The sequence below is a fragment of the Leucopleurus acutus genome (genome assembly GCF_964270905.1).
Source record: "Leucopleurus acutus genome assembly, chromosome: 12".
Taxonomy (NCBI): domain Eukaryota; kingdom Metazoa; phylum Chordata; class Mammalia; order Artiodactyla; family Delphinidae; genus Leucopleurus; species Leucopleurus acutus.
In genome coordinates this window covers 55,631,320-55,645,319 of record NC_139154.1, presented here as the reverse complement: position 1 = coordinate 55,645,319, position 14,000 = coordinate 55,631,320, and positions in this window count along the sequence as shown.

Sequence of the window (14,000 nt, the reverse complement as noted above, 5' to 3'; positions counted from 1 at the left end):
AACCATGTTTGAAAGCAGCTGTGGGAAAGACCATGTGTTGGTTTATGCAACACATGATCTATGTGTTTATGTCTTATGTTAGTTTATATTTTCAGAAATGAACAAGACCTAAGTTGAAACATCGAAGAACTTTCAGTCTTATACAAGGCGTGAAGTGAGCATCTTCTACCAGGCTGTGAACTCAAGCTGGGGCGTCTTCGCGTAATTCTAATTTCTGTAGACTAGCATTAGGCAGCGATTTAGATAGAGTAACGCTTAGAAGGCATTAAATAAATGTTTGTTGAATCAATAAATATGCATAAATAAATATAATGCATTACTATATAGAACTATAAACAAAGTGCTATTGAGAACAATAACAGAGGAAGGAAGATTATACATGATTGAGGATAAAAGGAAAGGCTTCAATGGAAAAAGTACTGCATGAATTGAATCTTGAAAAGGTCTAAAATAGGTAGAGATGCTAAAGTGAGGTGGTGACATTGCCCGGGGAGATGCAAATATGCACAATGGCTACTGGCAAATGGAATGGTTCAGAATGCATTTGGCTGTGTAAGGTATGAGTGGATGAGTACTCACACAAGGTGAGTATGCAGTGAATGTTGAATAAGTACACACATGTGTTCTATTATGCCATCATGCCAAAATTCAGCTTGTTTAGACATAAACAGTGATCTTTCAAAAGAGTTTTTCAGTATACTGTGTGGTCTCGTGAAATAGTTTTACTGAGATATTTAAGATTAAGCTGGTTTTATGTATCTCTCCAGTATTATTTCATACTTTTTTGCTTTTGTTTGTAGGGAATGTGTGAGTAGGTTTTAATTTCTAATTGATGGCTTCCTGAGGGTGTCCAAGTACCTGTAAGAAATGCCTCTTGATCTGAAATCTGCCTGAGGTACATTTAACGTTTCAGGGGAATATGATTTGTGGTGTTTCCTAAGAATAGAGTGATCTTTGATTTAAAATGTGAAGTTGCTGTGGAACCAGATGAAGGCATCTCCAAAACATGGAAGAGACTGCTGTATGGCAGCCTGGTGTGTTGTAGGAAACAGGTTTTTAAAGTCAGCCAGTCCTGGCTTCAAGCTTTGATTCTGATTCCCACAAACAATGCTATTTTGAGACAGTTGCTTAAGCACTTTGAGCTTCATTTTCCCCTCCTTTGTAAAATGGTGCAATTGTTCCTGCTTCCCTAGACTGTTGTGAGGATTAAATGAGGTAATGTTTATGTGAAGCATCTGACCCCTGGTGAGTGCTCAGTACTCCCTAGTGGGCAAACTCTGAACCAATTATGTCATAACGTTTCCCTTAAAAAATGGAATACAAACACACTGAATTCTTTCCATGTTGCAGTTCCGTCAGTTTATCCTTGTATACAATATTTCTCAGAGATGTTTATAATTTATCTGTCTCTCCAGAGTCTTATTCAAGACTCTGTACCCAGGAGGAACCTAATAAGTACTTCTTAAAAATAATTTCCATCAACCCATCATTCTGAGCTTACTTTGATTCCAAACAACTCTGAACCATATCAATATCACTGACAAGTTTCATCTGAATCTTGAACTACCGATTTGAATTGATTACGTGTCAACCCTGAAAATGTTATCCCTGACAGCCTTATTAGGTAAGCAAATGCCAATCATGTGGTTTGCTGTTTAAAAAACAAAGTAAAAAAAACCTTCTCCCTTAAATAGAGGCTTCTGTTATTTCGCTGATTTTTGCCAGTGTGCAATTTTCGTGTGTCATTTGGGTTATCATATATTCCTCAAATCAGCAAGAGCAGGCAGGTATCTGTAGTACATTGAGTCTCACTTAAACTTGCTGCTGACCTACTTGCTCTTGGATCACAATGTTCTCCTTTCCAAATGTGGTTAATTACTTCAACCACTTATTTTAAAGTTGCTTCTTTCTCTTGTGCTCTTTGGATATCTTTTGGAGCAGGAAATTAGTATTGCCAGAGTTTAGTTAAGCAGAAGCCAGTACTTCGGAAATAGGAGCAACATTTTCCTTTATGCTGAACAAAAGGAAGCCTCTGGACTTTTAAGCCCTAAAGTGAAATTACTGGAATCTGCTCCTTTAATATATGCTAAGTAGCTGGTACCAAAAAGCAGTGTTTTCCCAGAGGATAAGTGAGCCAAGGACATTTTGTTCCATCAATAGGACAATACACTGGTTTTCCATTGTAAGACAGGATCATCATTTCTAAAAGATGAATAGAATGCTGCTTACAAAGGAAAAACAAACATTTTCAGCTGGTTAAATGTGAGATGTTGAGTGAAGTTCATTACAATCCTATAGCACTTTTATTTGATCTCCAGTCGGAGAGGATTTCATATTCAATGAAGCTTTTGTTTCCCACGGCTTTGTTGAGATATTCAAACAAATATTTAAAACTATATTTGAGACAGTACACTTAAATATTCTTGTCCTTAAATATTAATTTCAGCTGTGAAATTAATATTTGTATTTGTTGATATTTAGTCAAAGATTAATTATGTGCGGAGTAGGAATGTAAGTATCTTCCTACAATTTGATGTAGCTGTTTGGGGACTTGGGGTAGAAAGGAAGATATATCTTCAAGAAAGGTCTCAAAGTTGCTACTGAAGGAGTAGGAAATTAATACAGAAAAAAATACAGAAAACCAAGCCTGAGGGAAGCTAGTGCAATGGTAAATGCACACCTTCCCAAGGTGAGGAGGCTAGGGTTTTGCCATCCGGGTCATGCAGGTGGTTTGTCCTGATTTCCTCACCTATTTATTTGCAGCTTTTTTCTGTCTCATGCCTTATATTTTTTGGAAACCATCTTAAATTCAAAACTAAAGCAGAGATATAAATGTAAAGTTAAAATCAGTTCTTATTGTCTATTAAAAGTAATTAACAAAGTAAGATTAAATTCTTTCCTATTCTGTGAAAGCTTTTTCAACATGAGCCTTTTTTTTTTTTACTGTTTTTTTTGGAATTTTATTTAATTTATTTTTTTATATAGCAGGTTCTTATTAGTCATCCATCTTATATACATCGGTGTACACATGTCAATCCCAAACTCCCAATTCATCCCACCACCACGCCCACCCCACCCCCGCCGCCACTTTCCCCCCTTGGTGTCCATACGTTTTTCTCTACATTTGTGTCTCAATTTCTGCCCTGCAAACCAGTTCATCTGTACCATTTTTCTAGGTTCCACATATGTGCGTTAATATACGATATTTGTTTTTCTCTTTCTGACTTACTTCACTCTGTATGACGGTCTCTAGATCCATCCACGTCTCAACAAATGACCCAATTTCATTCCTTTTTATGGCTGAGTAATATTCCATTGTATATATGTACCACATCTTCTTTATCCATTTGTCTGTCAGTGGACACTTAGGTTGCTTCCATGACCTGGCTATTGTAAATAGTGCTGCAGTGAACATTGGGGTGCATGTGTCTTTTTGAATTATGGTTTTCTCTGGGTATATGCCCAGTAGTAGGATTGCTGGATCATATGGTAATTCTATTTTTAGCTTTTTAAGGAACTTCCATACTGTTCTCCATAGTGGCTGTATCAATTTACATTCCCACCAACAGTGCAAGAGGGTTCCCTTTTCTCCACACCCTCTCCAGCATTTGTTGTTTGTAGATTTTCTGATGATCCCCATTCTAACTGGTGTGAGGTGATACCTCATTGTAGTTTTGATTTGCATTTCTCTAATAATTAGTGATGTTGAGCAGCTTTTCATGTGCTTCTTGGCCATCTGTATATCTTCTTTGGAGAAATGTCTATTTAGCTCTTCTGCGCATTTTTGCAAAGGGTTGTTTGTTTTTTAATATTGAGCTGCATGAGCTGTTTATATATTTTGGAGATTAGTCCTTTGTCCACCAATTCATTTGCAAATATTTTCTCCCATTCTGAGGGTTGTCTTTTCGGCTTGTTTATGGTTTCCTTTGCTGTGCAAAAGCTTTGAAGTTTCAGTAGGTCCCATTTGTTTTTATTTCCATTACTCTAGGAGGTGGATCAAAAAAGATCTTGCTGTGATTTATGTCAAAGAGCGTTCTTTCTATGTTTTCCTTTAAGAGTTTTATAGTGTCTTGTCTTACATTTAGGTCTCTAATCCATTTTGAATTTATTTTTGTGTATGGTGTTAGGGAGTCTTCTAATTTCATTCTTTTACATGTAGCTGTCCAGTTTTCCCAGCACCACGTTTTTAAAAATAATTAATTAATTAATTTATTCTTGGCTGCGTTGGGCCTTCGTTTCCATGCAAGGGTTTTCTCTAGTTGCGGCGAGTGGGGGCCACTCCTCATTGCGGTACGTGGGCCTCTCACTATCGCGGCCTCTCTTGTTGTGGAGCACAGGCTCCAGACGTGCAGGCTCAGTAGTTGTGTCCCACGGGCCCAGTTGCTCTGTGGCACGTGGGATCCTCCCAGACCAGGGCTCGAACCCGTGTGCCCCGCATTGGCAGGCAGACTCTCAACAGTGCGCCACCAGAGAAGCCCCCAGCACCACTTATTGAAGAGACTGTCTTTTCTCCATTGTGTATCCTTGCCTCCTTTGTCATACATTAGGTGACCATAGGTGTGTGGGTTTATCTCTGGTCTTTCTGTCTTGTTCCATTGATCTATGTTTCTGTTTTTGTGCCAGTACCATATTGTCTTGATTACTATAGATTTGTAGTATAGTCCGAAGTCAGGGAGCCTGATTCCTCTAGCCCCGCTTTTTTCCCCCAAGACTGCTTTGGCTACTTGGGATCTTTTGTGTCTCCATACAAATTTTAAGATTTTTTGTTCTAGTTCTGTAAAAAATGCCATTGGTAATTTGATAGGGATTGCATTGAATCTGTAGACTGCTTTGGGTAGTATAGTCATTTTCACAATATTGATTCTTCCAATCCAAGAACATGGTATATCTCTCCATCTGTTGGTATCATCTTTAATTTCTTTCATCAGTGTCTTATAGTTTTCTGCATACAGGTCTTTTGTCTCCCTAGGTAGGTTTATTCCTAGGTATTTTATTCTTTTTGTTGCAATAGTAAATGGGAGTGTTTCCTTAATTTCACTTTCAGATTTTTCATCATTAGTGTATAGGAATGCAAGAGATTTCTGTGCATTAATCTTATATCCTGCTACTCTACCAAATTCAGTGATTAGCTCTAGTAGTTTTCTGGTGGCATCTTTAGGATTCTCTATGTATAGTGTCATGTCATCTGCAAACAGTGACAGTTTTACTTCTGCTTTTCCAATTTGTATTCCTTTTATTTCTTTTTCTTCTCTGATTGCCATGGCTAGGACTTCCAAAATTATGTTGAATAAGAGTGTTGAGAATGGACATCCTTGTCTTGATCCTGATCTTAGAGGAAATGCTTTCAGTTTTTCACCATTGAGAATGATATGTGCTGAGGGTTTCTCATATATGTCCTTTATTATGTTGAGGTAGGTTCCCTCCATGCCCACTTTCTGGAGAGTTTTTCTTATAAATGGGTGTCGAATTTTGTCAAAAGCTTTTTCTGCATCTATTGAGATGATCATATGGTTTTCCTTCTTCAATTTGTTAATACGGTTTTTCACATTGATTGATTTGTGTATCTTGAAGAATCCTTGCATCCATGGGATAAATCCCACTTGATCATGGTGTATGATCCTTTTAATGTGTTGTTGGATTCTGTTTGCTAGTATTTTGTTGAGGAGTTTTGCATCTATATTCATTAGTGATATTGGTCTGTAATTTTCTTTTTTTGTAGTATCTTTGTCTGGTTTTGGTGTCAGAGTGATGGTAGCCTCATAGAATGAGTTTGGGAATGTTCCTTCCTCTGCAATTTTTTGGAAGAGTTTGAGAAGGATGAGTATTAGCTCTTCTGTAAATGTTTGATAGAATTCACCTGTGAAGCCATCTGGTCCTGGACTTTTGTTTGTTGGGAGATTTTAAATTACAGTTTCAAATTCATTACTTGTTATTGGTCTGTTCATATTTTCTATTTCTTCCTGGTTCAGTCTTGGAAGGTTATACCTTTCTAAGAATTTGTCCATTTCTTCCAGTTTGTCCATTTTATTGGCAGACAGTTGCTTGTAGTAGTCTCTTAGGATGCTTTGTATTTCTGCGGTGTCTGTTGTAACTTCTCCTTTTTCATTCTAATTTTATTGATTTGAGTCCTCTCCCACTTTTTCTTGATGAGTCTGGCTAATGGCTTATCAATTTTGTTTATCTTCTCAAAGAACCAGCTTTTAGTTTTATTGATCTTTGCTATTGTTTTCTTTGTTTCTATTTCATTTATTTCTGCTCTGATATTTATGATTTCTTTCCTTCTACTAACTTTGGGTTTTCTTGTTTTTCTTTCTCTAGTTCCTTTAGGTGTAAGGTTAGATTTTTTTTTTTTTTTTTTTTTTCAGTATGTGGGCCTCTCACTGTTGTGGCCTCTCCCGTTGCGGAGCACAGACTCTGGACGCGTAGGCTCCGTGGCCATGGCTCACGAGCCTAGCGACTCTGAGGCAAGTGGGATCTTCCCGGACTGGGGCACGAACCCGTGTCCCCTGCATCGGCAGGTGGACTCTCAACCACTGCGCCACCAGGGAAGCCCGGTTAGATTATTTGAGCTTTTTCTTGTTTCTTGAGGTAGGCTTGTATAGTTATAAACTTCCCTCTGAACTGCTTTTGCTACATCCCATAGGTTTTGGATCGTCGTGTTTTCATTGTCATTTGTCTCTAGGTATTTTTTGATTTCCTCTTTGATTTCTTCAATGATCTCTTGGTTATTTAGTAACGTGTTGTTTAGCCTCCAGGTGTTTGTGTTTTTTACCTTTTTTTCCCTGTAATTGATTTCTAATCTCATAGCATTGTGGTCAGAAAAGATGCTTGATATGATTTCAATTTTCTTAAATTTACTGAGCCTTGATTTGTGACCCAAGATGTGATCTATCCTGGAGAATGTTCCATGTGCACTTGAGAAGAGAGTGTAATCTGCTGTTTTTGGATGGAATAAATATCAATTAAATCTATCTGGTCCATTGTGCCATTTAAAGCTTGTGTTTCCTTATTATTTTCATTTTGGATGATCTGTCCATTGGTGTAAGTGAGGTGTTAAAGTCCCCCACTATTTTTTGTGTTACTGTCGATTTCCTCTTTTATAGCTGTTAGCAGTTGCCTTATGTATTGAGGTGCTCCTATGTTGGATGCATATATATTTACAATTGTTATAACTTCCTCTTGGATTGATCCCTTGATCGTTATGTAGTGTCCTTCCTTGTCTCTTGAACATTCTTTATTTTAAAGTCTATTTTATCTGATGTGAGTATTGCTACTCCAGCTTTCTTTGATTTCCATTTGCATGGAATATCTTTTTCCAGTCCCTCACTTTCAGTCTGTATGTGTCCCTAGGTCTGAAGTGGGTCTCTTGTAGACAGCATATAGATGGGTCTTCTTTTTGTATCCATTCAGCAAGCCTGTGTCTTTTGGTTGGAGCATTTAATCCATTCACATTTAAGGTAATTATTGATATTTATGTTCCTATGACCATTTTCTTAATTGTTTTGGGTTTGTTTTTGTAGGTCCTTTCCTTCTTTTGTGTCTCCTACTTAGAGAAGTTCCTTTAGCATTTGTTGTAGAGCTGGTTTTGTGGTGCTGAATCCTCTTAGCTTTTGCTTGTCTGTAAAGCTTTTGATTTCTCCATCAAATCTGAATGAGATCCTTGCTGGGTAGAGTAATCTTGGTTGTAGGTTCTTCTCTTTCATCACCTTAAGTATATCATGCCACTCCCCTCTGGCTTGTAGAGTTTATGCTGAGAAGTCAGCTGTTAACCTTATGGGAGTTCCCTTGTATGTTATTTGTCATTTTTCCCTTGCTGTTTTCAATAATTTTTCTTTGTCTTTAATTTTTGCCGATTTGATTATTATGTGTCTTGGCGTTTTTCTCCTTGGGTTTATCCTGTGTGGGACTCTCTGAACTTCCTGGACTTGGGTGGCTATTTCCTTTCCAATGTTAAGGAAGGTTTTGACTATAATCTCTTCAAATATTTTCTCGGGTCCTTTCTCTCTCTCTTCTCCTTCTGGAACCCCTATAATGTGAATGTTGTTGTGTTTAATGTTGTCCCAGCGGTCTTTTAAGCTGTCTTCATTTCTTTTCATTCTTTTTGCTTTATTCTGTTCAGCAGCAGTGAATTCCACCATTCTGTCTTCCAGGTCACTTATCCCTTCTTCTGCCTCAGTTATTCTGCTATTGATTCCTTCTAGTGTATTTTTCATTTCAGTTATTGTATTGTTCATCTCTGTTTATTTGTTCTTTAATTCTTCTAGGTCTTTGTTACATATTTCTTGCGTCTTTTCAATCTTTACCTCCATTCTTTTTCCGAGGTCCTGGATCATCTTCACTATCATTATTCTGAATTCTTTTTATGGAAGGTTGCCTATCTCCACTTCATTTAGTTGTTTTTCTGGGGTGTTCTCTTGTTCCTTCATCTGGTACATAGCCCTCTGCCTTTTCTTCTTGTCTATCTTTCTATGAATGTGGTTTTTGTTCCCCAAGCTGCAGGATTGTAGTTCTTCTTGCTTCTGCTGTCTGCCCTCTGATGGATGAGGCTGTCTCAACATGAGCCTTTTACAAGGCAACTTGGAACACATAAAATAATGGCCTCAATTGCCCTCTCCAAGAAAAAGAAAAGTGTCATACTTAATTTGACCTTGGATAAAAGTCAAGGGCAAAATATTCAGTCATATTATTGTAGAGTCAATTTCGCTACAGTGTATCACATGAGTAGAGCCTTCTGGTGAAGTGATTGGATAGATGGGTAAAATCTTGAGATTCATAATGAATGAATGTTAACATTTCTCTAAGAGCAGTAGTTCTCAAAGTGTTGTCCCTGTGTTAGCAGCATCAGTATCATCTGGGAACGTGTGAAAAATGCGAAATTTTCATTCCTGCCCCAGAACTACAGAATCCTGGACATTAGCTAATTCTGACACATGCTTAAGTTGAGAATCACCATCTTAAACTATTTCCTGTAGGAAAAATCTCAGATGGGCTTTTACCTCTACCCTATTGTTTTTAATCATTTAAAGAATAATATAAGCTTATTAAATAAAACTTGGAGATTATATTGATGAAGTAGAAGATGAGAAATCAGAAGAGGAAGGGAAAGAGGAGAATGATGTTGGCATCATCCTACACACCCAAATGCAAGAATTTTGACTATTTGTGACTTTTCTTTAAAATTTTTTTTTTATGCTTAGGATTTTTCACAATACTGATTAAAAAATATATATCTATATATTACAACCTGCATTTTAATTGTAACAACATTGTTTTATGTTATTGCCTGGATGTTTAAATCTCATTTTCAAATCTTCAGAAAAATCTCATTCATTTAACTATCTGCCTATGGTTGGATGTTTGGGTTTCACAATTATAGATAATCCTCTGGTAAATATATGTGTGTATAAAACATTTTCTACATTTTAAAATGTGTCCTTAGTCACTAATCCTGTAAGTAGACCTCTTGGGTCAAAGTAGATGTTTAGACTGTAAGATGCTTTTATTGGTTAGATTTTGGGCATTATCTTGCCAAAGCCCCACTTATTTCCAAGGCACAGAACTTTAACTCAGGAGACCATCCTATGTTAACTTTCAGTCCTTTCCTTTTTCCTTTCCTTTCTTTTTCTTTCTTTGCCTGTTTATATTTCTACTAAAGTTTACAGCAAATTTTCCTAAAATTTGTCCCAAGCCTAATCTTACTCTAAGTTGCTAGTACTGCCTGTATCATTCCCCATATGCAGGTCCTCAAAGGTTACTTTGAAAGGAAGTTGGGTGCAAGACCAGAACCTCAGGAGTTTTTACGTGTAATTACTATTGGTCCTAAAAGTCCTCAGATTTCTTTGCAACTCTCTTTTCAACAGTGTTCACATTTCCCTTTTTGCCCTCATCAATTTACTTCCATGTTCATGTTGGAAGGTCACAGCCCTGTTTCAACACCCAGTGGCCCCTGGTCACAGCCCTGTTTCAACACCCAGTGGCCTCTAAGTGCCTTTCTTCAGATACAGTGAAGCTCTGCTTACCATCTTTTTTCATTACCGTCTTTGCCTTCTTTTCAAGATCTTGTATGCCTCTTTTCTTTCTCTTTTTAAAGTCTGTTTGAAGAAGAGGTATATTTGTAATTAGAGGATGGCTACTCTCCTAACCTGGGTTTAATATTTTGCTAGACCTACCTATTCATTGGTGGATTTGCAACTAACTTGGAAACCCATAATAGTCTTGTTTCCATGTATTTTACTGACTTCCTCATAACTGCTCTGTGTCCTTATTTTTCAGCTTCTTTCTGCCCTATCCAGGCACCATTCCATTGTGGATGTGTTACATAGGAAAATAAGGATAGGTAAACATCATCATGCTCCATGCCATCAAATTCTTCTTAAAATTCTTTACTCAGGCTTGCCTTCTCCAGAGCTATATGACTGTAGGTTAGAAATCTGGAGCCAGAATGAGATATTCAGCAGACAAAGGGCCCTCTGCTTATTCTTTCTGTAAACAGATTCAGAAATGGTTTTGATTTTGGTTGCCGAATCAATACACTTTTTAAAAGTCATCTTTCCTTTACTTAAAGAGCATTTAAAGAAACTACATTCAGTCTCTCAGTCTAGTGGAGAAGTCCAATTTAATGAATTCCTTCCATAGAAGACTGAGAAAGTGAATGTGGCCTTGAGAGTATTTAATTTGTACCCAGGGAATAGTTTACATGCCTGGAGAAACTCCATCAAGATCCAACGGGAACTTAAGAAACTGACTCAAAGCTAGGCTAATATTATAATAATCCAACCAGTGTTTTTATACCCTACTTCATGTGCTTACAATGTCCTCAATGCTTTACTTGCTTTGTATCACATGTCTTCAAATCATACCCCTAGAAAGAACAGTTTCAAATGTAACTACACAGGTCATTTCATTTTTTCCTCTTTAAATATGGGCTGAGAGAGCCAGTGAGTGATCAGAATTAGAGAGATGGATTCCTCAATAGAGTAAGAGATTGGTCAGTTAAATAACTCCTTGTCCAACACCTATAAAAAGTAGAAATCAATTAATTAATTAACCAATAAATGCCCGTATATTAGCACTAAGTAAACGGAAAAACATCCATGGGCTCCAAAGTTCAGAAGAGTCCTGGAGGTGTTCTCAGAACAAAAACACATCAAAGTAACTAAAACCCCATTCAAAAATCAGTGAATTCATTGTTTCAAAAGCAGCTTTATGTAAGTCTATTTTAGAAAGAGTTCTATGAAAAAATGCGAACACTTAACTAGTTCTTTCCAATGTCCAAGCGCTCTTGTGAAGTCCTGTCTTTCTAACTCATTTACAACTTGCAATGATTTTATCTTGGGGCCTTATGTTCTTTTCTGCCATGACCTTGCATGCCTATCTTGTTCCATCAGACATGTCTGTATAAGGCTTCAGCTTAACTGAAGGGTATAGGATTTGAGTTTTTCTCACTGAGCTTCTAGGTCTCAGGAAAATCAAGGATTGTAGCCAAATATCAGTTTCTGTGTCTCTGAACATTTCAAATATAATTATGTGGGGGTTATCTATCCAGAGTACATAGAAGCCACTGACTGTGGAAAGGATGTGGAAGGCAAAGATGACAGCTGCATAAACTTTATATGAGAGTCTCACGTTAACCCCAGTAATATGTTGTGGTACATATAAGTGACACTCTATCATATTATAAGCATCCTTTTAGTTAATGTTTGTCATTTTTTTTCCCTTTCCTTATGTGAGTAAAATCTGGGAGAGATGGTAGCAGGATTCCCATGCTGTCATGTAATGACTGTCCAAACACTACTAATTTTTATGGGACTATAAAAAGTGTGAAGAATGACTTTGTTGGTACAGCAAATGCACATCACTGTGAGCAGTCCAGCATGTGCTCTCTTGTTGTTGGTTGAGTGGAACTGGGGGTGAAGAAAAGAGACGAAGAGAGTGAGAGGCAGATTTTTGCCTTTGGATCTATAAGTCTCCTTATTCCACTCTAAGAAAAAAAGAAGGTGTGTATGTTCCGGTGGTAGTGGTGGGGGTTATTACACTTGTCATGAGACGTTCCTCATTAGAGTGAAGAGAAGGAAAAAGAAGCGTGGGGAAAAGGAGCAGAGAGATTAATAATGAACAGCAGCGTTGATACATTGAAAGCCTTTATATCATTAAGCTGCTGATTTATTCATTCATAATGCATTCCTATTCAATATGGTTAGGGAAGACTGGAGGGCTCCCTTATTAGCCTCTGTATCATATACTACTAGAAACTTTATCAATCTCACTCATTTCTTTACATGCCTGTACTTGAAGACTTTCAGGAATAGACCGTCATCCTTTCCTCAGGTAGACTATTGCTCTGCCATATCCAAACAATAAAAGTTTGGCTACTACTCACAGCAGTAAATTAAAACACCTAAATCCGAACGTAGACAAATAATTTGTTCTATCACTTTTCTTCCAGTGGGTTCGGTTAGGTAGTTTTCTAAAGGAATACGTGTTTAACAAATCTTGACATTTGGGCTTAGCGCATGAATTAGCCATTCTGACCACAGCTTTGATGTACATAGATGCTAACTCAGCATTGAGAGGCTGTGTGAAACATGATTCACCAAGGCAGTTCTGGGCAGAGCCAATGACCTGGAAAACTCATTCTTGACTTGTCTGGCTGTGGGTATCCTCTTTTCTCATAGTGGTTACAATCACAGTGATCAGTGTTTAATAATTGTTCAAATATATATTAGAATACCGAAATCTTCATTGTCTTCAGGTTGGCTCTAAATATTAGTATGCAGGTTTCCAAAGGGAAAAAAATGATTTTATAATTTAACAAATAATTAATTCAAGCCTATAAAGCAACAAAAATGATACTTTTTTCCTAAATGGTTTGAAATTTAGATTTGAGATCATTTTTCATTATCATAGAAATGAGAAATCTTTTCTAGATCTGATGTGTAAAATGTAGGGACATTAATGTGTGTTTGTTAAGAAGCAGTGAGCCAAGGGGTTAGAGCATGGCATTTGGAGTCAGACATACTTGGTTCAGATGCTAAGGCTTATTTTCCTCATTAGTAAGATTGGGTTACAATAGTAAAAGCATTCCGAGGATTAAATGAGAATGTGTGTAAGGCATTTGACAGAGTAACAGAGTGCCTTCCTCTATCCAGACACAACAGGGCTAGCATCAGCATCATTATAAATATAGTGTTTACAATCTATGATGCTTCCAGACTGAAGCACTCAACAGTTTGCTACATATTCTCCCTAAAAACTCAACTTCTCAATGAATTTCTGCAGCAGGAAATAATTTTTAAAAATGAAACCACAGCATATAGCTTTGCATGGAAACCATAGGTCTGGGAGAACAGGCTTTTAGCTAAGGTTTCATCAGATCATAGAGTTATAGCATACTTACTGTTCACACCTGTTCCTCATGCCTGACCAAAGATTCAATATCAATAAAGCCTTGTGCTCTTCTTAATGTACCAGTGATGAATGCTATGAATATTAAAGACATTTTATATCTTTTATTCACTCAAACCAATAAACAGTTATTAGATTTTTTTCTAGGGATAAAGCCTAACCTTATATTAGGGGGCGTTATGAAGGCAATGGAAACAGAGTCCTGACCTCCACTTTCCACAGCCATGATCATCAGCCATTTGCATGATTTTAATTTTTCCAAATATAATTATTATTTTCCAAGTGTTAACATTTGTCTTAATACTTAGAAAAATATCCTTTTATGCCATGCATAGATCTCTTCTTTGAATAAGCCAGAGTGATGATGGATATGCAGCCGATAAAGCCTCATTTATGGTTGCACTAGGCCCTTCCATTGCTGAATAGAAAAGAAACACACACAAATGGGAAGACAGCTGCTGTCACATAGGCAGTATATTGCATAGCTGTCTGATCATGCTGAGGCCACAGCTTTGATTATACACTGTTTTGATAATTACGCAGTCAAACCCATTATTAATAAAGGTAACCCTTAGGGGCTAAAGTTCTAAGTTCTT